At 42.7% G+C, this 25,907-nt stretch overlaps 1 protein-coding gene across 3 annotated transcripts in view; it reads right to left on the bottom strand.

Moving 5' to 3' along the window:
* Nucleotides 1-25,907, bottom strand: part of FNDC3B (fibronectin type III domain containing 3B) — a 343,565-nt gene that overhangs the window by 221,852 nt on the left and 95,806 nt on the right. The gene's annotated exons all lie outside the window — the stretch shown is intronic.

The following is a 25,907-nucleotide window of genomic DNA, read 5'->3' as shown; positions in this document are numbered from 1 at the left end:
ACAGATGTTCCTGGGGCCATTATTAATAACAGTGACAAAGTGGAAACAACTCACAAGTCCATCTGTTGATGGATGGGTTAATAAAATACAGAATACCTACACGGTAGAATATTAATCTGGCAACTTTAAAAAAGTGAAGTACTGATACATGCCACAAAATAGATGTACCTTAAAAACTATGCTAAGTGAAAAAAGCCAATCGCAAAAGACCACATATGATATGATTCCATTAATATGGAATGTCCAGAATAAGCACCTCTCTTAGAGATAGAAAGTAGATTCGTAGTTGCCTACGGGCTGGGGATATGGGGAAATTGGAAGTGACCGCTAATGGGTAGAGGGCTTTTTGCAAGTGATGAAAAGGTTCCGAAATTCATTGTGGTGAGAGTTACCCAACTATGAATATAGCGAACGACCTAATTATACACTTACATAGGCAAACTATAAGGTAGGTGAATTATACCTCAATAAAACTGTTACTAAAAAACGCATTACAGGCAATCCCTGCCATAAATAACAACAGTCCTTAGAGGCTGTCAGGCTTTGTAAACACATGCATGTGTCAAATGAACTTCTATAATCTCCCCGAGTCAGGAGAAACCAGCCTAGTCGTAAACGGACATGCTACACAAAATGGCTTTGTTTCCAGTTCTCGTTATGGTAATCACTAGGTTTTGATTTTCTCCGTCAGAGGTTGGGCAAGAATCCCCGGTAGCCTGCAGAATGTGCTAAGACTTACATGCACGCAAAGCAGTTTCTTCTATAAGAGACCCATCACCTCTTTTCTGAAGTGATTTTCCAGGTCTCTCCACGAGAGGAAAATCTGAAACTCACTAAATTCGTTAACCAGAAGGCTTCCTTGTGCTTTCTTGACTTCATATGTAGAGTGGCTTCCCCCCCCCCCTTCAAACCACACTGGAAAATAACAGGATTGGAAAAGTGATCAGTTGGTTCACATTCTACCCCACCAATGTCCAGCAGCCTGCCCCAACGCAGATGTGAATGTAAGGCCGTTCCAATGCCTGGGGTGCTATTGTTAATCCAAGTTCTAACAGTTAACCATGCACACAGCTGAAAACGTATAGAAATACTGTACCAAGAATAATCAGTGACAGGAAGAAGACAGATTTTTGAGAACTTCTTAAAAATAAAAGTCAAAATCAACTCCTAGCCTCCTCTTTGGTGGCCTTTGGAGGCCTTATTTTCTTGACATCCCCTTTTTCCCATCTCTTTTAAATTTATTCTATCTCTATCTCAACAGTTATGCACGATATGCATAACTGTAGGCTGCCCACAATCCTCTCTCAATGGTAAGCTGGGATGAAAAAACAAAATGGGAAAGTCTTCACCTTCCCACTTGGAGGGATTCCTTCCATTGTTCTGCATTTGTAGTTAATTATAGCCAAACTAAATGTTCAGTAATAGTTTACTATCAGGCAGCTTCCTTATTTTAAGCACAAAAAAATAAAAAAATAAAAAAGCCAGTGTTATAAAAGTATAACCCTCATCTTTATAGACAATGAGTATACTTTAAAAAATGCAATCATATACACTTTTCTATGAATCTTACTCCACTACTGGATCTTGCCTCCCTAGGTCCTCAAACTGACTTTCTCATTTACAGTTGGCCTTTTCATTTCTCTGTTCTATGACAATCCTCAAAGGAGTGGACCGGTTATTATTTAGAAGGCAGTTTTAAGGTCTTTAACTTTTCAGCATTTCTCCCGTAAGATTATTTTTTTTAAGATTTTTATTTATTTATTTGACAGAGAGAGATCACAAGTAGGCAGAGAGGCAGGCAGAGAGAGAGAGGAGGAAGCGGGCTCCCTGCTGAGCAGAGAGCCTGATGCGGGACTCGATCCCAGGACCCTGAGATCATGACCTGAGCCAAAGGCAGCGGCTTAACCCACTGAGCCACCCAGGCTCCCCTCTCCCGTAAGATTTAATATGACTTCTTAGAGTCGGGGTCTAAACCCTGGATGTTAACATAAACCACAGCAAGGACCGGACTCAAGAGAGCAAGCTGGCGACCATAAAGAAGAAGAATAACAACAAAAAAGAACAGAGAAGAACCTGAGAAAATGTCAAGTCGACACCTGCAGGACATAAGGCGCAGCTCCTCCCCAGCAGGTGGAAAGCCAAATCCACAACAGGCAGGGTCCAAGGAGCACAGCCAACATGCATCTAACTCCAGGCGTAACATCTACAAACAGAGCTTCCATTCAGGAGAAAGCCTCGGGGCTGAGTGTCGTGTGGCGCACGGTACCGTCGGGCAATGGTGCCCATTTCTACAGCAGCCTTCAGGACCACGGCCCGTGCAACAGAACAGTTTACCCTGAGGCCGAAGGCTGAAATACTCCTTCTAAGACAGACCCTAGTCAGTCGTTGCCTCCCCAACCCCTCCATCACCCCCACCAGAGACCCTGTTCAACAAAGAGCCCAGGGCAGGAGAAGACCCATGTACACAGACTGGACCCCAATGTGCTTTTCATACATCCACCACATGGATCCCAGAAGGTACCCACCTCTAGGCAAAAGCTGGCTTAGAAAGCTGTCCTCCAGGCTTGCAGCCCTCCGGGTTTTAGAGTCACAGAAAATGATTTCTTATCTCTAAGCTCGTGAGGCTACAGCTCCTGAACCAGTTCCCACACTAGGTTCCCACACCAACAGACAGGTTAGGATTCAATGAGAGAGGAGATGGCCCTAGGTTACAGCAGGGACGGGTGGGCTGGCCACGAATTTCAGTGAGTGTCAGGTAAAGCCAGCGTGTGAGCAACGGGTTATAGGAGACGTAGACATACACACGCAGGCCACAGAACCAGCATCCTACTCTTCTGTCTACAGCACATCCCTGCAAGAAAAGGCTTCCGCTGGGCCCAAATGAGGGGGCTTCCCTTCATAATGGCTGGTAAAGCCAATGTATGGGTGTTCACACCACACACCACACACCCAACTGCTCCGGACAAATGTGCTCTCTCCACACGGACGGGATGTCCACCCTGCATGAGGTACCGGCCCATTTAAGGACTCCGTTTCCTACCTGTAAAACCTGAAGGTGAAACTAACTGACCTCTACATCCACACACCCCGCAAGTCTGAAATGTTACATTATCTGTGCTCTCAGAAGAGCTCAGAACACAGAGAAGGCTGAAATGCAAGTAATGTATCTTACAATACACAAATAAGGGGTAAGCTTTTTAAAATGGACTTGAACCTTAATTTTTAACTATCTACTCAACATAGTTCCTGTTGATTATCAACAGCTGGTATTTTAAGCCAAAGAGAACCAAACATCTAGTCTCTATGGTCCCTCGAGATTTAAAGTCGCTCAGGGACCTCAGTGATAGCATACAGAATGTCAAACCTACAAACCCATTATTATTTAACCTGTCTTCATGTTTTTGCACACTTCCTTTGTGGTTTTCCTACTGATTTTCTCAGAGTAAGTCAGAGCTGAACCAAAACTCCTAAATGTAAACTCCTATTGACAAGTATTTAAGAAGAAGTGACGTGCCTCTTTTGGGTCCAGACTTTACCTTAAATATCTAAATCATTTTTTTAAATCATTTTAAAATGAACACCATTGTTAAAAATACCAGGAGCGAAGGTTAGTGCTTACTATACACAGCAAGAGTAATCAAGAGAGTACGGTGAAAGAGAGAGAGACATGGATCAACGGAACAGAAACAGAGGACCCAGAAACAGACATACATAAATACAGACAAATGACTTTTTTAGAACATTTTATTTATTTATTTTGAGAGGGGGAGGGGAGAGGGGGAGGGGAGAAGGAGAGAGGGAAGGAGAGAGAAGGAGAGGTTGGGGGCAGGGAGCAGGGAGGAGAGGGAGAAGCTGGATCAAGACCTGAGCCCAAGGCAGATGCTTCACCAACTGAGCCTCCCAGATGCCCCCACCCAAATGATTTTTTTTTTTTAAGATTTTATTTATTGGACAGACAGAGATTGCAAGTAGGCAGAGGAGAGGAAGGGAAGCAGGCTCCCTGCTGAGCAGAGAGCCCGATTCGGGGCTCCATCCCAGGACCCTGAGATCATGACCTGAGCCGAAGGCAGAGGCTTAACCCACTGGGCCACCCAGGTGCCCCCCAAATGATTTTTAACAAAGGTGCAAAAGCAATCCAAAGTGAAAAATCTTTTCACCAAATGGTGCTGGGAGAAGTGAACACTGATGGGGGCGGGGCGTGGGGGGGGTAGGGATAAGACCAAATGCTGGCAAGGATGAGGACAACTGGAGACACTCATACACTGCCAGTAAATGTAAAATGGCATGGCCGCTCTGGCAATGTTTGCAGTTTCTTACAAAACAAAGTACATAATTATAAAACAACACAGCACTGTACATCCCAGAGACATGAAAACGTGTTCACACAAAAACCTGTACACCTATGTTCACAGTAGTTCTATTTATAATGGCCAAACTAAAACCAAATGTCCTCCACAGGTGCACCATCAAAATGTGACTCATCCATACCGTGGAATAATTACTCAGCAATAAAAAGGAACTCTCAGTAAACACACCTTAGACGGTTCTCAAATGATGCTCAGAGAGAAAAGGCCAATCTTAAAAAAATAGATACATAAAGAACATCCTATATATTTACATATATATATATATATATATATATATGTATATATATAGGATGTTCTTTACATAAAAAGATCAGGTAGATGGAAAACAGGTGGTAAGAGAGGCTATAATGTAACACAAGGCAGTCTTTTTGTGAAAGAACATCCTGGACTGTGGTAAGGACTACACAAATCTACACACACACACACACACACACACACGAGTCCATGTAAAGCTGGTAAAACTGGAATATAAAAATACACAGAACCTACCTGCTCCCCCTCCCACAACTTCCTGTGAAATTTATAATTATTTCAAATTTTAAAAAAAAATTTTTTTTTAAAAATACAGAAGCTTTAGAATCATCTAGAGTTCAAACTCCAGTTCTGCTACCTTACTACTGTGGGTAAGTTATTTGGCCATTCTGAACTTTTGTTTCTTCTTATTTTAAATAAGCTTAATAGCATTACTGGCAGCTTACTGAGAATTAAAAACAGGGGCAAACATATTTCATCTACAATAAATGGGACCAGACGGCAAAATTTTTCAAAAATGGTTCCATATATGGTACTGCTTATGAGTAAGTCACACAGTGTACCTACAACTTCTTACAATCCATTTGTAAATGTGCCTTTCCTTATTTGTAAACAAAATTCAGTTTACACTTAAGAGCATTATGAGGGCAAGAGCCATGCCACCACGTAGATCAGAATACTGAAGACAAATAAACTTTCAATAGTCCATGAGCTGATGAAATAAACCTCAAAAGGTCAAGCAAACATTCTACAAGGGAAAGCGATTTGACCTGGAATTTGATATGGTTCATTTCCACATGAAGATCAAACAGATTAATTAGCTGCTTTTTAACCAAATAAATTCCAGTTGCTTTGGTGAATGAGCATGGAAATAAAATTTGAAAAATCAGCAATGGCCACTTTTCTCTGCAAATCCCCCTTCTAGAACAAGGCTTTCCAGATTCGGTCAACAAACCACACAAAGACCTGTTCCAGATCTGGGCTGGCAGTAGGAACTGTCCGGCCCAACCATTCCCTCCACAATGTAAGGAAATCCCTGTGACTGTCCCTTGCTGGCAGCCCCTGGGAAAGCCCGCCTGCCAGCAGCAGCCCAGCCTTCCAGCAATGCTCCCATACCCAACCCTGAAGGCTTCCTCCTGCCTTCCTCCAACACGGGATCAAATGCCGCTTGGCAGCTGCCACCGAGGCTCCGTGGCTAATGGTGGGGACAAGAAAGAGCACCTCTTACCAAGACTTGCGTCAACCTGTATCTGGGAAAGAGACAGAGAAAAAGACAAGACACGAAACACATGAAGCCCTAAGTTCTTTTTTTGCAAAATAATTGCATTAGTTGATGCAACTGATGACAGCAAAACATATGAAATTAATAAAGACTTTTTTTTCAATAAAGCAAAGAGCCTCACTAATGCGGCTTTACAAAGACTCTGAAGTTTCATTTCAACAAAGAATGTCCTGAAAATTTGTAATGCACAAATTATCTCATTACCATCACACAAAAGAATGATCACTCCCACTGCCCTGGCTTCCTACTCACAGTTGTATTTGAAGAACAGATTCACCAAGAACATTTGGAAATTAAGAGTATCTGGTTATTTTTTTTCCTCCACAGTATTAGCAGAGAGGAAAATTAAAGCATATAATTATATATACAGCTCCCCCTGCCACTGAGATAGGATTAACAGATAGAGCTGTTTCTCCCCACCTAGTCCCTTCACAAAGTGTAAGCCCAGCCGGCAACAGCAACAGATCACCACAAACAATTTGGAGTAATTTTCTAACTCCACCAGTGTATGGCCTATGAAAAATAAATCAAGGTCTAGTGAGAGGAAATCAGGGACGTTCCTGAAAGCGTAAGTACATCGTTACTATCCATTTAATAGAGTTATCACACATCCTCTCCCTGCCACGCTTGTTTGACTTGCTTTTCCTGCAAATTCATTTTCTATGGGCTGAGGCTTCTGTTTCCTGAGCTGAGGGTGGTAATTTGGGGAGCAACAGAAGGAAGGAGGCTTACAGGAGGAAGAAACGCTGGAAAATATGGCCAATGTAAAGGACCTGCAGAAGATGCTGTTAAGTTCAAGTCCATCTACAGCAGACATTGGAGCAGGAGTGAGATCATAGGCTAGACCTGAATCTGCCTCAGTTTTATTCCCTAAGCGAGGGTAAACAACCCACCAAACAAATTCGAGTGAATTATATGTATAAATGGTACACCGGGAAACAAGGGTTACACCGCAAGCCAAAAGCCACCCAGTACTGACCTCCTAGGGATGCTACACAATCAAGAAAAGCAGGTATCAAATTGCTCCGCCCTCCCCAGAGTCCTCAATCAGAGGAACTCGTAGGAGCTTAAAAGATCAAGAGAACTTTTTGAAAACTGAGAAAGTTTTCCCAGTCGCTGCGGCAGATGGCCTCCACATTCTCCCTATGGCGCTGGCTAAGTATTTGAGGGTCATCTCGCACTTTCTCTTTGTAAATTTCCAATTTCTGTAATTTAAACCACACTTAAAAATTTTAAACCATGCTCAAAAGGTGCTGATGGGCCTTCCTCTCAGAGGTTTCCTTTCATCTGCAATCCTACTGTACCCCACATTCACCTCACACCTTGAGTGGTGACACCATCTGGGTCCGAACTCCACAGTTTCTAGCTCCCTCGCCTACGAATACATAGCGCTTGTCCGAGAGCTGCACTGGAGGCAGGGAGGCCGGGAGAGGATCCTGCAAGAGCTGAGATGATGAAGGCTCCAAAGCAGGAGACAGAGAACAGAACTTCTATTCTTAGACACTCTGAAAGTCTCCACAGTACTTCCTAACAAACTGACTTGCCTGAAAAGTAGACTTGCCTGAAAAGTAGATTTTCTTACCTATATAACGAGACCAGCAGATTACCTCAGTGGTTTTTCAAAGTATGTATGTTATGAGTACAAAGTGGTCAGGGAAGAAGTTTCAAGGGCCAGTGCCAGAAGAGAGATGAGCAGGTACACCACAGGCCTCTCTGCCCCCAGCCCACCCCACATGCATCTGGTCTAGGCAGTGGAGTTCCATTTAAGACTAACTGAAGAATGGGGGCACCTGGGTGGCTCAGTGGTGAAGCATGTGCCTTTGGCCTAGGTCATGATCCCAGGGTCCTGGGACTAAGCCCCACATTGGGCTTGCTCGATGGGGAGCCTGCTCCTCCCTGTGCCTGCAGCCCCCCCCCCACTTATGCTCTCTCTCTCCCTCCCTCTGGCAAATAAATTAATTTTTAAAAAAAGACTAACTGAAGAAAAGGTTCTACGATAACTTTCAGAACAGAGGACGCCACTAAATGTCTAGATCAAAACAGAAGTCCCATCTCAATCTGAAATTCCACGCTAACTGGACTTTTTCGGCCCTTCAGAAGGCAACAAGGCGCTGTCCTTGGACCACCTCGGAGAAGCAAACAAGCACCAGGAGGAGGATGAAGCAGGTGGACACTGGGCATCCCGTGGGATGCGGGCACCTCAGAGGGGAGCACAGCGAGGCGGGATTCACTCCTCTCTGGTCCCTCACGGCCCTTCCTCCTGGGCCTGCCGAGCTGAAAAGAGCGGTTTCCACCAAAACACAAACCCCACTTTTCCCCTGTTTTTCTGCAAGTCTGTCTGCAGGATGTCACCAGGAGGCCACACTCCCCCAGCCCAAGCGCGAGTGTGGCCCACGCAGGCCGAAGGATGCAGCCCAGCCTGGACTTCTGGGGCATCCCCTCACGAGTCTCTGGCAGGCTGGGTCTCACCCCAGAAGCTAACTCCTGCTGATAAGAAACCCTTCCTGCCGCCAAACAAATCACCACTCCTGTTTCTCTTCCTCCTCCTCTCTCCCTATAAAAGAGGTGTCTTTTAAGCGTATCTTGAAGGAAACCTGAACAGCTAGGCGCTTTCCCCTCTTAATTTGTTCCTTATCCCGCTGGTGATTCATGCCCGCGGCCGCTCCTTCCTCAGCACACTGAGGCGGCTCTGTTCGGCTCAGTTGTGGGAGGCCACGTCAGCAGGAAACAGCGCTGGCTGCCAGGTCACATTCGAGACCGTCTGGAGCAAGTCAGCGTGCAGCACCCGCAGGACACAGGCGGCCCTATGCTCTCCCCCAAGCAAAGGGAGCGCGGAGCCTGGAAAAAAAAAGGCTGGCCTCTGAGGGCCACAGCCACACAAGCTAAGCTTAGGGGAGACTCCGAACACTACGGGTGGCTTGCCCCATTTCTAAATGTTCCCCAAATATTTCCAATTATAGTTACTGGTTTCCCTTCTCCCTCTTTTCTTAGAGGACTTACTGCTCTGCCTCCAAATTCATATTTGGAAAAGGCTGCCACGAGCCAAATCAAACTTTGTCGTGGCTTTCTGGCTCCTGAGGCGGACGGAAGAAATTCTGCACACCCAACCGATCTCAGCAGCCCCGACGTGTGCTGGATCAGGGCAGAAAACCTGACCTGAGGGGCTGACACACAAAGGGGTCACTGTGGGTCTTCTTCCTTCCACACACACAGAGTAAAAACAGTAAACAAATAAGATGTGCCAGATGTCATCGTGATAACTCCCAGGAGAGACTTATGACAACCAGCACGTGAAGCACCCGGACCAAGAAACACGATGAACTGCTGACACACCAGTGCTTCCCCTTCTCCGAGGCTTGGCTCTGCCGACTTCGTTATCCACAAAGCAGATGAGCCTCCTGCCCTGTCATCGGAAGGTCACCACTGGCCTCACGCTACATCACAGAACCTGCGTCATTGGCTTCCTCTCATCCTGTAGGCATTTTATCATTCACATCATCACAAGAAGGATGAGTCCATGACAAGATATTCTAAGGGACCACATGCACATAACTTTTGTACAGGATACTGGTATAACTGTTCTCTTTTATTATCAGTCCTTGTGAATCTCTTACTGTGCCCAATGTATAAACTCAGTTTCGCCATAGGTATATATGTATACAGAAACACATGGTCTGTGCAAGATCTGGTACTACCTGCAATTTCAGGTATCTACTTGGGGATCTTGCAATGCAACCCATTAGATACCGGGGTGGGGGACTACTATGCCATATTTTATGTAGCCAGTCCAGTATGTTCCAAAATTGATCCTGCTCATGTAGACCAACGGGATTGAGGTTACCATGCTGAAATAGCAGGGTTCCTATGCACCTAAGATACTTAAGTTTCTTGATTTGTGGCAAATGAGAACAGGGATTCCATAAAAAGAAGAAAGCGTGGTTTTCTTCCTTGAAGGCTTTCCCTTCCATCCTGGAAGGTTTTTTTGTTTGTTTGTTTGTTTTGTTTTTTTTAAAGATTTTATTTATTTGACAGAGAGAAATCACAAGTAGATGGAGAGGCAGGCAGAGAGAGAGAGGGGGAAGCAGGCTCCCTGCTGAGCAAAGAGCCCGATGTGGAGCTCGATTCCAGGACTCTGAGATCATGACCTGGGGCTCGATTCCAGGACCCTGAGATCATGACCTGAGCCGAAGGCAGCGGCTTAACCCACTGAGCCACCCAGGCGCCCCAACTGGAAGGTCTTCTTAAGTGGACAGCCCAAAGTCAATCTTTTTCCTCAGAAACAGCATGTATGCTGAAGAAAACAGAGTAAGGAAGTGAAGGCAGAGTAGTTCAGGACAAGGAGGGGGGTGTGCTCATGAGAGAAAAGGCACCGAGTGGAGGACAGAGCGACACACATCAACACTGCAGAGACACAGCGAAGACCATCTGATCCCATCAGTGCTGGAAGGCATGGAGCCATGCTGCAGAGAGAAGCTGTTAATCCCCCCACCCCACCCCAAGCACACGTGGGCACACACAAACCCAAACACAAAAGGGACAATGTAGCTGCCAAGGGGAGTCAGGAATAGGAGCACTAGGAACAATCCAGAAAAAGAGAAAACCACACAGCGCCCGGAGAATCCATGTGGCTGTAGCACTCACTTTCCATGAGGACCCAGAGACTAAAACATAAAACCAAAAATTATAGGTACTTAGGATTTAGTGACACAGAAGGTTCTCTTTTCATCTTCAGCCATTCAGAAAATGAACACTCCCAGCACATCTAATCTGAGTGGTCCCTCAAACCTGGTCCTCGCGCAGGAACTGGAGATCTTAAGTGGATCTCACCAGCACCTCCTTACAGATGAGAAACAAAATATCAGATTCAGCTACCTAATTAATTGACTGGAAACCGAACAAGTATTCTGAGTTTCACTGAGGTTCCAGGTATTGTAGAAATCTAGCATTTTCACCAAAGAAAAATACTCGATGCCTTGATAAACTACAATGATGCTTTAAAAGCGTCTCAAAAATAAAAACTACTAAACCTCGTACACTGCTTATACACCTGGAATAAGTTTAAATTAGCTCTTATGCAAGGAAGGTATTTAGAGGTAGATGGTCTAGATCCAAGGGTAATATATTTCTTGGTTAACACTGTAGGCCAAAAAAAAAAAAAAAAAAAAAGGTTGGGGGCAGGAATAAGTCACAAGAACTAAATGTTTTCCATATAAACGTTAGAAGCACATGATAAGGTTGCTGAACTGGGTTATATTGTTTTTCATAGGATGAACCACAGAGAAGCCCTGAAAATTGTAAAAAGAAACCCAAAGTGAAAATCTTACCAGAAGTTTTAGACAGAACGCACACAAGTGGTAACACTGGCAAGTGAACACACACACACACACACACACGTATTCATATGTATTCATACATATATACGCAATTTTAAAAAGGGGGGGCCTTTGGGGCTCCTGGGTGGCTCAGTAGTTTAAGCCTCTGCCTTCGGCTCAGGTCATGATCCCGGGGTCCTGGAATCGAGCCCCAAACTGGGCTCTCTGCTCAGTGGAGAGTCTGCTTCCCCCTCTCACTCTGCCTGCCTCTCTGCCTACTTATGATCTCTCTCTGTGTGTCAAATAAATAAATAAAATCTTTTTAAAAAATCATTTTAAAAATAAAACTAAATAAATAAATAAGTAAAAAGGCCTTTTGGCATAATGGGAGCAACTTTTGGTGAGAAGCTAAAACGAACAATGAGCATCACGAGATTGTGATTTGTGTATTAAATTCTCCAGGACATATTTAGAAGGGATAATGCTTAACAAATGAAACACATTTCTACAACTGAAAAATAGACAGAAGAGTAAGCTATTCCAATTTTTATACACACAAGGAAACATGAACTGATGATGCAAACACAGAACCAGGAAAAAAATGTATCAATCTGTGATTTTTAAAGACCTAATTAAATCTGAGAGAGAAATGAAAAACTAAATCAGTGTATTTCATTGATTCTGAGTACCTTTTTCCCTCATTTTAACATCTCCCGAAATAGGAAAGCGTTTTACATTGAAGGCAAGCCATTATTTGACGATGGTGTCTTCTCTTTTGTAGAGGTATGTGACACAATGGCGTACCTTAACATGGATGGCATTCTAGATCCAAAAAGATGATAGCAAATGATCCTGTGAAACCAGTGCAAAAAGAACAAGCATGTGTGCTAGTCTGTAGATGAGAGACAAGCAGCAAGGCAATGCGATCCAGTTCATGGAAAAAAGGTAGGCACAACAAGACACATATATATGGAGTCAAGACACATAGATATGGACCCTTTTGCTGAGGCAGTGTGCCTAGGATGAGAAAGCATCACTTTTTGTGCTTTTAGGAGTTTTTCCATTCACAAATAACTTAATACCTTAAAAACTAGGTGACAAAAATATAATCCAAATGTTTCACCAAATGCAATGTAAATTAATGACACTTAGGACAATTCAATCTTCAAAAATATACTGGGTACCAATCACAACCAATCATACCTAAATCTCCAGGGGGTAGGGACCCAATTATCGCTTGTTTGAAATCCCAAGTGATTCAGCAGGACAGGGAGGGATGACCACCAGTGGTGTAAAGCATCCAGCATACAGCAGGTGCACAACACATTTTTTTTTTTTAAGATTTTATTTATTTGATACAGAGAGAGAGAATGCTGAGCGCGAGTGCTCACGCGCGCACAAGCAGCAGGAGCAGCAGCAGAGAGAGAGGGAGAAGCAAGCTCCCCGCTGAGCGGGGAGCCCGATGTGGGGCTCGATCCCTGGACCCTGGGATCATGACCCGAGCTGAAGGCAGTGGCTTTAACCCACTGAGCCACCCAGGCATCCCCACAGATAGATTTTTAAATGTGGCAATTACTGAGTGAGAAGCCAATTTAAAAATGGTGCCAGGTACCACTGCAGTAACAGATTTTGCTGCTTTCTGGGGTTTGGGTTTGTTTCTTGTTTTTTTGTTTGTTTGTTTGTTTTACTTTTTTCTTTTTTATTAATGGAGTATGCTGGATGTCTCTATAATTGTGTTCACATGACTGCAGAACCTGAAACCTTTTGCTGCTATTGATACACAACATACTGCTACTGGTCTTTTGATACAAATTAATACATACATATATCACATATATACATACACATATTGTATCATATATATATTTTTGAATTTTTGGAAACTTTAGCTGTGCTGTCAACTTTAGGAAAAGTATCCCAGTTATACTATGTTGGATTGGCATTGTACAGAAATTAGTAGCCATATTCATCTAGAAATGTTACACATAATTTTTTCCATTGGTATGGGGGTAATGCACTGTATTAGATATGTAAGGTCTTAGCTACATAGGTTTGATTACAGAAAGTAATAAAGTACTCTCTAAATTAAAAAAAAAAAAAGTGGCCATTATTAAAATTTTAAAAATGTATCCTGGGTAATTTTCTTTCCCTTTTTTGTTCCTAGTCAGGATTAACTTATTGCTAATGAATTTTAGAGAAATTCATATAGTACCTAAAGTGCCTCAAATGATAACTTACCATCTCACTTGCAAACAGAAAATCCTAGATAATTAAGCTCTTGAACTCTGTCTACACTTGAACCTCTTTAAGAAGAGCTTAGACTTCATGAAAATTAGGCACATATAAATGGCAGAGAACGCTAAAGGAATTAAAGTGAGAGAGGAACGAGAAATTGAAAGCTAGGAGGAACTTTAGAACAGGATCTGATCCAATCCTCTTATTCTCAGGTGAGGAAAGAGAGGCTCTGATCAGTGGAACTAGACTGAATGAAGAGAGTTGAACTTGTATCGGGCGCTCTTGCCACAAGATTTCTTCATTTAAAAGGGAAGAGTTTTGAAAATTAACAATATAATCAGCTGACTTTAACTCTATGAGTTCAAGTCCAGTGACCTCAGATGTGAACCTAGGTCAACAACAACAAAATCGAGAATGTGCAGAAGGTGCAGAGTACGGACGAAGGGAAACAGGCTTGACCTAATTTAGAGAGGCCAGGTTAGCGAGGCTATTTTACTCTTCCTGTGGAGCCATTCCCCAGGTCTCCTAAATATATTACCCAGTGCCATTTTTCAGCACTCTGGCTCAAATTCGAAAGACTCTCATTTTCTCCAAAGTCTGCTCTGCGGTTAATTACTTGCCTTCTGACTACCCTGGGGAAAGCCAAGAAACAGGTAGAATGCACCTGTTGTTCTTGAGTTCCATCTGAGATGGAGGCTGGCATTCTATTCACCTCTGAGGAATGTTAATTGCTGATACCAGCATGACAGGTGCAATGAGGAGTAGAAAAATGATCAATGAATTCGAGTCACAGAACAGCAGCAGAACTAGAGACCATGAGAAAGCTCCCCAAGAGCTGTAACTTTAATTACTAATAATCTGTCTGGAATTCAATTTGACCATTGAAACATATTTTTTCAACAGCGCACAAAGTTCTGAATTTCTACAATGGTGCCCTGTCCACAGGAGGGGAAAAAAAAAGAAACAACATGTATAATCCTGTTTTCCACGTTACTATGGAGTCATTGACCAACCCCAATGGCCTCCTGTGGCTCGCTTCTCTTCTCTGCTGTAGGCGCCATGCCTCCATTTCAGATCCTTACTGGTGTGGAGTCCTAGCTCTTTTGAATTCTGAGTCACTTCCTTTCCCCCTAGTTTTGTGCCCTAAAACCTTCCTGTTTCTTTAGAATATACACACTGAAGCCAATTTCCCTATGAGTCTACTGAGTTTTTGCCCTCCCCTTTGACTTTTTGACTACACAGTCAAACTGACTAAGTGGGAAAGAACATGTGTGCTGATTACCTGCACACAGTGTGGTATGTTTATCTGCAGAAGTTTCCTAACTCTGTGACCATCCCCCCAATACACACAATGTTATTCATTCAATTTTAAAATATTCCTAGGATATCCTATTTACTCTCATTATGTGGGAATGGAAGCACAAAGAAAGAGGAATTCCTGATAAAATGGCGATTGACTCAAGGATATAAACTTGAAAGACTGTTTACAAACAAACGTTTTGAAAATAGAGTCCCCAATTCAAACGTCAGTTTGTTAACATTCTAGAAGAGGAAGGGGGAAAAAATTTCAGACCAAGAAATAATTCTATCTTTGAGTTAACGACTGAAGAATTTGAGCCAATTCTTTCTTATTTTTTGGCACTCACAGGACTTTTTTTCCCCCTTTTGTCCAATTCGTGACCAGACTGAATCCCAAGAGTTCTTTCTTTTGTTTAAGGGCACTACTTCTGTAAATCCCATTTCCTTACAAGGGCTCCTCACCCCAACAATCTCCTACTTCCCTTCAGTCTTCCTCAAAGCCTGGTCCCAGAACCAAGAACATCAGTATTGCCGGGGGACCTTCTTAGCAATGTGAATTATCAGCACACCTGCAGCCCAAACCTGAATTAGAAAGGGGGACACTTCCATGCTGAAGCTATCGATAATCATCCGCCTCTGACACCAGATAGAATACCCCAGATTCAGGTATGCTGTGGGGACCACCTGAGTCCAATGCCAAGACATTTCCTGGGTACTTAACCCCTTTTCAAGGTACCAGGCAAAATCTAGAATGAAGGAAACAAAGAGGGAAGCAACAGTGCCAGCCCAATTTCTTTCCTGAGCTCAAGTAGAAAGAGGCCAAACGAAGCTTCTGTGAACACCAAGTTGTAACATGGTTATCTTCCATCTCACTTTTTCAATTCCATCCACCCTGCACAATCTTACCTGCTGTAATCAACTCTGAAATGTGCAAGTTTACAACAGAATAAGTAAACAAATACTGAGTTGACATCAAAATAAAGGTAAAACAAATCTGTACTGCGGGGAGAGGAGCAAACTCCAATTTCTCTTTGATGACTCTTGTTAATGACTTAATAGAAATTTTTTAACAGAAACTAAATAGCAATTTTAATTAGTAAGTTCAATAAAACAACCACCATGTAGAGGTTCCTTAATAAGTATATGAATGTGAGATAAAAGATCCTGAAGCACTTGAAAAAACTGCAACATCTCTTGAAGAACACCAGCCTGATGAACAGACACAGGTCCGCAGCAGGTGCAGCAGGACATCCTGGGAAAGCCTGGCCTGAGAGTTTGAGCTGGCTTGAGGATTAAGCGAACCAGAGATTTTCAATCTCCGCGGCATATTCAACTCAACTGTGAAACATTCCCAAACTACCAACGCCCCCGGCCTTTACTCTCAAAATTAGCCAAGGGATCAACTGTGTATTTCTTTTTACAAGTGCCCCTGGTAATGTGATACGCAAAATTTACAAACCACGATGGTAATATAACCAGCTTTAAAATCCTGAAATAAATAATATTAATAAAATTCTGAGATGTCAGAGAGGTTATCTTAAGTATGTAACGCAGGAACTAGGTCATTGAAAATGTGAATGCTCGACCCACAGAATAAAACCTTGTCTTGATCATGAAGAATAAATTAACCAGGGCCATCTGGATGGCTCAGTTAGTTAAGCTTCTGCATTCAGATCAGGTCATTTCGCAGGGTCCTGGGATGGAGCTGGCACTGGGCACACTGCTCAGCGGGGAGTCTACTTCTCCCTCTCCCTCCTCTCGCACGCTCTCTCTCAAATAAATAAATAGATAAATAAATAAATAAAGACTAAATTAACTGAATTACCTCAGATCTTGATTTCTAATTTATGGGATAACATGCCATGCTTGGGCTATATTTTATTAACATTTTGTGATTATTTCATGCTTATACTCAAAGACAATTTAAGTACAGGGGTGCCTGAGTGGCTGAGTTGGTTAAGCCTCTGACTCTTAGTTTCAGCTCAGGTCATGACCTCAACAGGAGGTGGAGTCCAGCACCAGGCCCCAACCTGGGAGTGAAGCCTGCTGCAGATTCTCTCTCTCCCTCTCCAATAAATAATTTTTTTTTTTAAAATAGAACTTACAATCTGTTAATAATTGGAACCTTTTTAAATTAAGTAAAAATGTAGAAACTTCTACAGCCAGAAACTTACCACAAAACTGGGGTTAATTCTGGTTCTATAATGCAACATATAAAAAGTGTCCATAAAAGTGTCACATTTAAAGTCTGCAATGCTTCCATTTTAACTCAAGACAAAGAAAGACTTAAAGAGTTGAAAAAACTTACTCCCCTTTTACCCAGCTGCCTTTACATCCTCAAAAATAGTGAGCAAAACACCTTCCAAGTCACTGAAAACTGCCTCAGAGAAGCAATGCCCAAGTTGATAAGCAGAAAAAAGTATTTACCTTTTTTTAAGTTTGCCTCTTTTTTTCCTTAAAGATTTTATTTATTTATTTGACAGAGATCACAAGTAGGCAGAGAGGCAGGCTTCCTATAGAGCAGAGAGCCCAATGCAGGCCTCAATCCGAGGACCCTGAGACCATGACCTGAGCTGAAGGCAGAGGCTTAACCCACTGAGCTACCCAGGCACCCCAAGTTTGTCCTTCTTTTTAATCCTTTTTTGTTTATCCCATGGCTTGTCCAATTAGGAGAGAGTACAAAATGTTCACTATTAAAGGACAAAAACTTTTCAGAAGACTAGATTCTGCCTATCTTCGAGAAACGTACAATTTGGTGAGAGCCCATCACTCACCCCATCTCTTCTGCGTATGTGACTTTGGCCAGCAAGTCATGACCACCTTCTACACATCTATGATTTCTGCTCCCACTTCTACACATTGCCCTCTCCACTGCCCTCACCTGGACTCTCCTGGCCTCCTGCCTGTCCCTCCCAATTACCCATCTCACCACCTCCCTCCCTGCCACTTTGATCACACTGATGGTAGAGAAAAACTACTCCATTTAAATTACAATTTAAAGTGTACTCTATCCTCATGCCACTCAGTCTCACAGAGTGTACTCTATCCATCCCTGGGTCAGACAGAGTTTGAGAGTTTACTACTACAGATAAATGCGGTAATTTCTAACTGCACAAAAACATTTATAAAACATAAATAAGTAACCTACACAAAAATATTTGCCAGTAACATAAAAGAGAAAGTTGGTCTATCTTTTACTATTAAATAGCCTTAAAAATATTTTCCAAGATGTTCCCAGCCTAGTTCTCACAGAAGGAAAAAATTTATCAGAAGAATGAATAGAATAATCAATCCCTCGTGCTTTTTATTGGTAAGCGGACCTAACCCATAATGGGCTTCTTCAGAATAGCTATGTGTTTTTAAAAACCACTCTTACCTGCATTCATTATCCTAACTTGAAAAACTGAGAGTAAACATAATTAAGTATAATAACAAACAAAAAGGAAAAAGAACCTCTGTGAAGTAACTCTGAATTTTTTCATCACTTTGACATGAATTTTTAGCAGTTTATTAGTGACTTTCCTTTATTCTGGATGCCTAGTAGGTACTGGATAGGTTCTGGAATATAAAGATCAGTAGGTATGACCCCCACCCTTGAAGAAACCTACCCTCTAAAGAACCCTTTACAGTCTTCCTTAAAGACACTCCCAACATGCTGTTTTCCATTTCAAGTTCTAAGTGTAAAAAATACAGAAAGAAGAAAGCAAGACCCCACAGATTACAAGCTATGAAATGTGGCAGACAAGTGAGGTAATAGGACACTGTTCACTCTTCTGAATTAGCAGGCATGCAAAGATCTGAGACATTTAAGGAACTCCAAGCAGTGGTACCTTCAGAAATAACATTTTAACCTTTGTTCAAGTCTAAAAGGCAAAAGGGCACACAAGCTAAATTCCATCACCTAATTTTTGAAATGTGTTCTGTTGAAGCATTACAACAAGAATGTGAAGACATCTTAACGACTGAGCTACCCGCGTGCCCCAAGACATCTAAGAGAAAATTCTAACCAATCCCACAAGTTCACATAGGCTCTCCTGGGATATTTTAAAAATGACAGGTAATGAAAATGAAGAGACATTCAATGTCTGCCCTTACAATGGCTCCTATTTACTGGAATTTACCAGGACTCTGAAACTTTCTACACAGTATTTCATTTAATCCTCGGGGTGACACTTCAAGACCAATATCGTCATTCCCAATTCTACAGATAAGGAAACAGAGGTGTGGAGAAATAACTAATTCTGTGATATACAAGTAAAATGCAAGGAAGTTCTAAACTAGGTAATCTCGCTCCAAAACCCCCAAGATCTTACCCAAATGCCTTACAGCCCTTCAGCCATGCCAAAGAGCAGGACGCACTAAATGCAGATTAAAATCTGTATAAAACTTGGATCCCCTGGCTGGCTCAGTGATAGAGCATGTGACTCTTGATCTCAAAGTCCTGAGTTCAAGCCCCAACTGGGCGTGGAGCCTACTTTAAAAATAAAAAATAAATTAAAAAAAAAATGTAGTATGGAATTTAATCGAAATGTAAAAGGCAAGGCATACCCAGAGGAACTGCTCTGTAGGCCTGTCTCAATATGGCCGCCTGGGCCTGCTGTGAGAGTTAACTACCTATCACCCCAAAGGAAAGCAAAAACTAAAGCTTGAGCTACCACAGAGCTTACTTTAAATGCATGGAACAATGGGCTAGTTTTATCCACAACTTGCATCTGAACAACACATACATTCCCATAAACCTTCATCAGACCCCAGGAAAGCAAGCCTAGTATACACAGGCAGTAAAATGGAGGCCAGACCTTCTTCTACGGATTTCCATGAGCAGGATAATCACATCATAGCCCACGATTTATTGTGACATCTCCTTAGAACAAAAATAATCTGCAAAACTGCATCCGTTACTAGATAATGGTGATGACAAAGGCTCTTGCCATGGATACGTATTAGCGTTATCCCCACCTTAGGAAAGAAGAGGGAGGCTGAGAGGTTAAGCATTAGCTAGAGAACAGCCAGGGATCATACTATATAGCACTGACTTTCAAAACATCATCTTTACAACTTCTAACAGATCAAATCACTAGAACTTTACTTGCAGAAAAAGGCCAACGTCTGACAACGTAATATTGGGTGAGGTTTTATCTGTCTTAATTATGCAAATGCAAGAACAGCAATAAACCATCAAGATAACTGGCAAGGGCAGAAGGAGAAGGACAGAACGCAGCAGACACACTGGGTACCTCCCTTGACAGGGGCTTTACACCTCCCGGGAAGCAACGTAATTTGACACTGATGTAACCCAGTCTCATGACAGGACTCAGTCCCAACGTGATGACAGCTGCAAGTACCACCACAGACCTTCCTCCCATCCCTTCCAGAAACTGGACTTGGCTCCAGGCCCACCAGTACTTACCAGCCCTTGTGGGGACCATGCTACTGGTCAACTTCTAGTTGCTCAGCAACAAGCTTGGGTCTCAAAGAGGCCTCTTAGGTCCACCCTGAGAATGCCTGCTTGCAAGTAACGGCTGCACATGTCTATGTATGACAGAAAAGCCAAATCATCACGTTCAAAATAAAGCTCTCAAACATTTCAGCGATCAAGTATATTCTAAAACACTGAGACCCAATATTACACACATACACCAGGCAAAAAACTGCTTTGTCCTGAAGCTACCATTTAAGAGCCATAAGATAAACCGGCAAACTGATGGAGTACTTCAAAGTTTTCCTAGAAACTCAGACCCTCCCTGCTTAGAACCTCACTGGAGGACTGGGAAGGAACTCTCCCCAAATACAGTCTGGGAGCAATCAGAAAGATAGGAATACTGGAGCTAGCCTGGGCAATTCTAAAAGATTTTCAAGGGAGCCCCAACTCTTCAGGATAACATCTCAGATTAGCAATCAGTCACAAACTGCCCTCCTCCTCCAACGCAAAAGAAGTGAATTTTCAAGGCAGTTTCTCAAAATTCTAGTCTTGTAAAAAGAAAAAAGTATTTCCACTTAAAACACATTCTACAAATATACTCAAATAACAATGTAATGAAGGCTTGCGAAGATGCAGAGGAAAGGAAGGCACTCACATACAAACCACCCAAATATTTCTGATGGAACACTTGTTTGCAGATGTCAGCCAAGGTAAGAGTTCAATCAGCCTTAGCAGACAAGCTTCATTCCCTACAGGTCTTTTCCCTTGGTTTTAAGCCAGTAAAACAAGCACTTCTTATTTATATGCAGAGTCTGCCCTAAAGGAGTAGACCATATAGAAGCTTTGCTTGTGAAACTATAGTCTACCTCAGGTTGTAAAACCTCGCTCTGACACCATTCCTGTCATTTCTCCACAAAGCCAGAGATGCGCGTTCCTCGGGATCTGTCATAAAATTCTTAGCAAGAATGACAGGTCGGTGTTTAAATGTGCCAAATAAGTCCAAATGAGGGAATTAAAAAAAAAAAAAAAAAAGGAACGTTTAAGTCCCTGTGGCAGTCTGGGTGCTGAATCACACAAAGAGGGGCAGGGGTGGGGGACAGACGAGGAGATTCAGCAACATGGAACCACTCTCCATGGCGTCATTCACAGAGTCCCTGAGCAGAGCATGGTGTTCAATGATACAGTCCCCACACTCAGTGGGGCAGGAAGAGAATTCAACACAGAGCTGGAGAAGGCTTGCAGAGAATAAGGAGGGGAGGGGAAAGTGCCCCACTGTCATGGCAGCCAAGGCACAGCCCGGTCGAAGCAGGGGTCTCCTCGAGCTCCCCTCCTACCACACGCTCTACTGTCATTTCTAGGTCTCAACCCACTCACTCCAAGTGAGCAGAGTAAACCACATCTGCAAAAGGTGTCCATTTCTTGTGGGCAAAACGCATCAGCATTACATTTCTTTAAATAGGATTCTTTATTAAAATAATGGTGCTTCCCAAGCATTTTACTTTAATCTTTTTCTTCTATCACCATGACATCCACCTATTTTCTTCAGGCTCACAGTCTGTATATAAGTCTTAAAACACAAATTTACACACAAACACACACACACACACACACAAATGAAAACTGCAGTTTTAGGGGTGCCTGGGTTGCTCAATTGGTTAAGGGTCTGCCTTTGGCTCAGGTCATGATCCTGGAGTCCTAGGATTGAGTCCCATGTTGGGCCCCAAGCTCAGCCGGGGCAGGCTGGAATAGGGGGCCGTCTGCTTCTTCCTCTCCCACTCCCCCTCCATTTCTCTCTCTCAAATAAAACAAAATCTTTTTTTTTTAATTGCAAGCTTTAATATTGGAATATGAAGTAATATGAAAGTACCTTAGATTCTCAACATGTTTCTCTCAAGGAAACTGGCTAGCTTCAATTATCCAACATTTTGGGAAATGAAAGTCCTTCTATGGAGATTTGAGAGACCATGAGAAAAGTGCTGAACTACATATTTTAAAGCTCCCAGCACATATTTTAAATTCTATCATGGCTCCATGACAGAATTTAAAAGCAAAATCATCACACCTGATGGGATGCCAGGATCCGTCAAGGATCTAGTCAGCAATCATTAAGAGGCTGTGGGGCTGGTAAGCAGGTAGAGGATACTGTGTCGCAACTAGGTTCACAGTCTAATTCAAGAGCCCAAGAGCCGTGCGCACAGATAGCCAGACTGTTGGGGACAGTGCCACCTCCACCTGCTCCTCCAGGAAAGCGGAGGTCGGGATGGAATGGAGTGGTCTAGGAGGGCTCCTGGAGAGACAGATCCGGAGCCCTAAAGGAAGTGTACTATTTGTTTTGGCTGAAGGATTTTACAGAGAACAGAGAAATGGCCCAGATAAAAAGATGGCATGTGTGGACAGGAAGGAAGTCTGCGTTGCCAGCACCTCAGCCCAAACAAGGATATGAAAATAATGGGACAGACCTGCAGCTGCCCTCTATTAATTCCTGAATTTAAGCAAAGTCAAGAATTCATATTGATTGCTAAGATACCTTTTTTCCCCCCTAACAATTGGCTCTTTATACTTTCATCTGGCCCAGGAAAGAAAAATCTTTTGTCTAGGGTGCCATAGGTACAGTGCTGCCTCCAAGTGAGAATAAACTATGACCTTTTGGGGCCCTTTCAAGACCTATGATTCATGTTTCATGGAAAATATTGAGAAATGTTCCATTAGAAATGAATCTGGTCTCACAGCATACTGTAGGTTTCCTGTGTTTTTCTTCCTTCATTATCACCAAGGACATTCTCATGAAAACAAAATCTTGTTTTTCCCCCCAGAGTAACCATATTCTTTATATTGATTTGCTCTGAATTTCCAAACTGCCTTTTCATGGCATCACAGTGAGCTTCTGCTGTCTTTTCAGTCACATTGTGAATGTCCTATAGACAAATTCAACTACAAGTAAAGAGGGTTGACTTCAAGTAGTGTAATTTCAAAGTTTCCAGGAAGGCCTAGCAATCAACTTGGTTCCCTACCCCAATCCCTGCCCTCCACCCCAGCAACAATCCCTAACCTGCTGAAATATCAGTGCCGAAATAGCCAAGTTATTAAACCGCCAGTTTCAATAGTGCTATAAGTGACGGTTATGACTTCAAAATTTCCAGAAAGGCCACTTCCAATCACCACTCCTTCCTTCCTACCTACCTACCTACCTACCTACCTACACACACACACATACACACACACACCCCCACCCACCCACCCACCCACCCACCACCACCCCACCTGCTGGCTGGGATTGAATGAGCACAACTAGAGCTGCATTCTCCTCACTCTAATCTTTAGTACAATACAAATGCTTCTTTCCCAATTTCCCATTACAATATGATCCAATTTCAGGTGGTTTCCTAATAGGTTTTTAAAAGGTAAGCAAGAAGACTGCCCCCCGCCATTACCCGTCCACTGGACGCTTCCTCTTCAGCAGCTGGAGTCGCAAGCCCCACCAAGTAGCTCAGCCCACCCCAACTCTGGACCTGGTCCTAACTCAGGACAGAAATAACTTAAGGAATTCTAAATCAGTACTCCTGTGCCATACTGTGTTCTGTTAGTTCTGGTAATGGGAAATCTGTCTTATCCCAAAGACCCAATTTCTGAAAACCATCTCTACTTGATCTTGGCCATCTGAGTACTCATCCTGGTATCCTGCTCAGAATCCTGTTATTCCAGGAAGAGGAACCCACCTTGCTCCTGTCACATGCCCAAAGGGAATGGAGTCCTACTACAGGAGTTCCCTGATGTAAAGCCACAGAGCAAGACAATAAAGAGTTCATGCTCTCAAGTCAGACGTACCAGGGATGGAAACTCAACTCTGCCTCTTCTAACTATGGGAATTTAGGTGTATAAATTAACTTCCAGGGGCCTCAGCCTCATGTTTATCTATCATACTCATTAACAGAGAATATAACAGAAGAGCTAAATCGGGGCAACAACAGGGATGTTAATGACAGTCAAAGAGTAATAACGTTACAATTTGTGTTGGAATTTACAAATACATTGCCTATTGCTTACTACATTCTATGATGATATTCTCCACCCACCTGAAATGAAGCATTCACTTAACTTAGACAGGAACTCAAAAGAAGGGTTGGGGGCTAGGGGGAAGCCACCACTCAGTGACTGCCTATTATGCAATGGTGACAGTCAATGGGTCTGGACTCCAGGTTGCTTCCAGCTCCGGCAATTCATTCTGTTGTCCCAAGGCTTCCCAAGCCCTAGCAAACCAATTAGCTCCCTGTCCTGGTCCCTTGCACCCAATCTTGTCATTTCAATTAATTGGGCCAGGTACTACCATGCCCCAAATGGAGATAACCATAGTCTATGTGTGTTCAGAAGAGAACAAAGGACAGGAAGACTGAGGAAGCCCAAGATAAACAGCTCCCCAACTGTGCTTTAGTCAAAGGCATTTCTGAAATCACTGGATGGGGTGTTAATGTCACTTATCTCAAAGTATCATCATGAAAAAATACAAAGCTTCCATTGTGAATAGAGTGAGCACACACACACGCGCGAGCACACGCACACACGCACCCATGCACACACAACAAAAGCAGGTGGCACAGAAGAGTGGATTTCATATATGTAGACCTACTCAGCAATCCATTGCTTTTATGGTTTCAATAGAAAGTATTACACACACTCAGTTGTAGAGGAACACAGTCCACTGGCCAGTTAATTCATGGGCTCCCATGTTCCCATGATCAGAAGCTCAAATTCATTCTTACTGAACTGAAAAACCAGGTTTATTCTATGGAGGTGAAATGACTTTTTATCTAATTTTTCTAGCATGATCCTTTTTCGAAGTGGATTTTGAGGTTTTATTTGTTGATAATACCTGTTTATCACAGAACTACAAGTAGGTAAAAGATTCTATATCCCATACTATCTTAAAATATTTATTTCCTCTTTTCTTTTACCTTAAGTTTCTTTGTATGACTCATCACCAAAGACTAGATTCAGTTTTTAAATGGCTTAGAAAACCAAAGATCAATCTCAGGAACATAATGGTCAGAGAAATGCAAAAATCATTAGTAAAATGTAAAAATCATTAATAAAACGGTTAAGTCATTTCGGATTATCTATCTGTAATTAAAACTGGTTGGGCCTGAATCTTTGAAAACACACTTATTTCTCCAAAAGTAGAAGTTTTTTTCCTGGTTTTTTTACCTAGAGGAACAAAATTAAATAGCAAAACTACAAAGTGGCATGGTCTGCTATTAAAAAAGCAGTAGAAAAATCACCTTTTTTCATGCAGCTCATGAGAAACTAAAACTGAAGGGCATTTCCCTTCATTCATTTCTGCATTGGTGAGCAAGTCCAGAAATTAAAGATGAGGGCTCTGATCAGATTCTTGGCCAATCACTAACCTAGTACTGAATTCCATTACATGCCAATTTGCCATCTGCCCTATAATCCCAATCACTGCCAAAAAGAGCTACTGCAAACACCGCCCCTCGACACAGCAGTGTTTTCAGACTAACTATGTATCTGGACTGAGCATCCTGTGGTTCGGAGTATCTAAGCCATTTCTCTCCAAAGTGAACTACAGAGAGGCGGCACTGGATTATACAAACAGGAAGTAACCGAAATGCCCTAGGAGCTACGCTTAAAGAATTACACCCAAGGAAGTGTCACCTACAGCTGGAACTTACTTAGAGGACAAGATTCTGGACTCTGAGCTGATGCTGTAATGGAGTTAAGACATT

The sequence above is a fragment of the Neovison vison genome, chromosome 6 (assembly GCF_020171115.1).
Source record: "Neovison vison isolate M4711 chromosome 6, ASM_NN_V1, whole genome shotgun sequence".
Classification (NCBI taxonomy): domain Eukaryota; kingdom Metazoa; phylum Chordata; class Mammalia; order Carnivora; family Mustelidae; genus Neogale; species Neogale vison.
The sequence above is the reverse complement of the archived record's forward strand: the minus strand, read 5'-3'. Positions and strand labels throughout refer to the sequence as shown.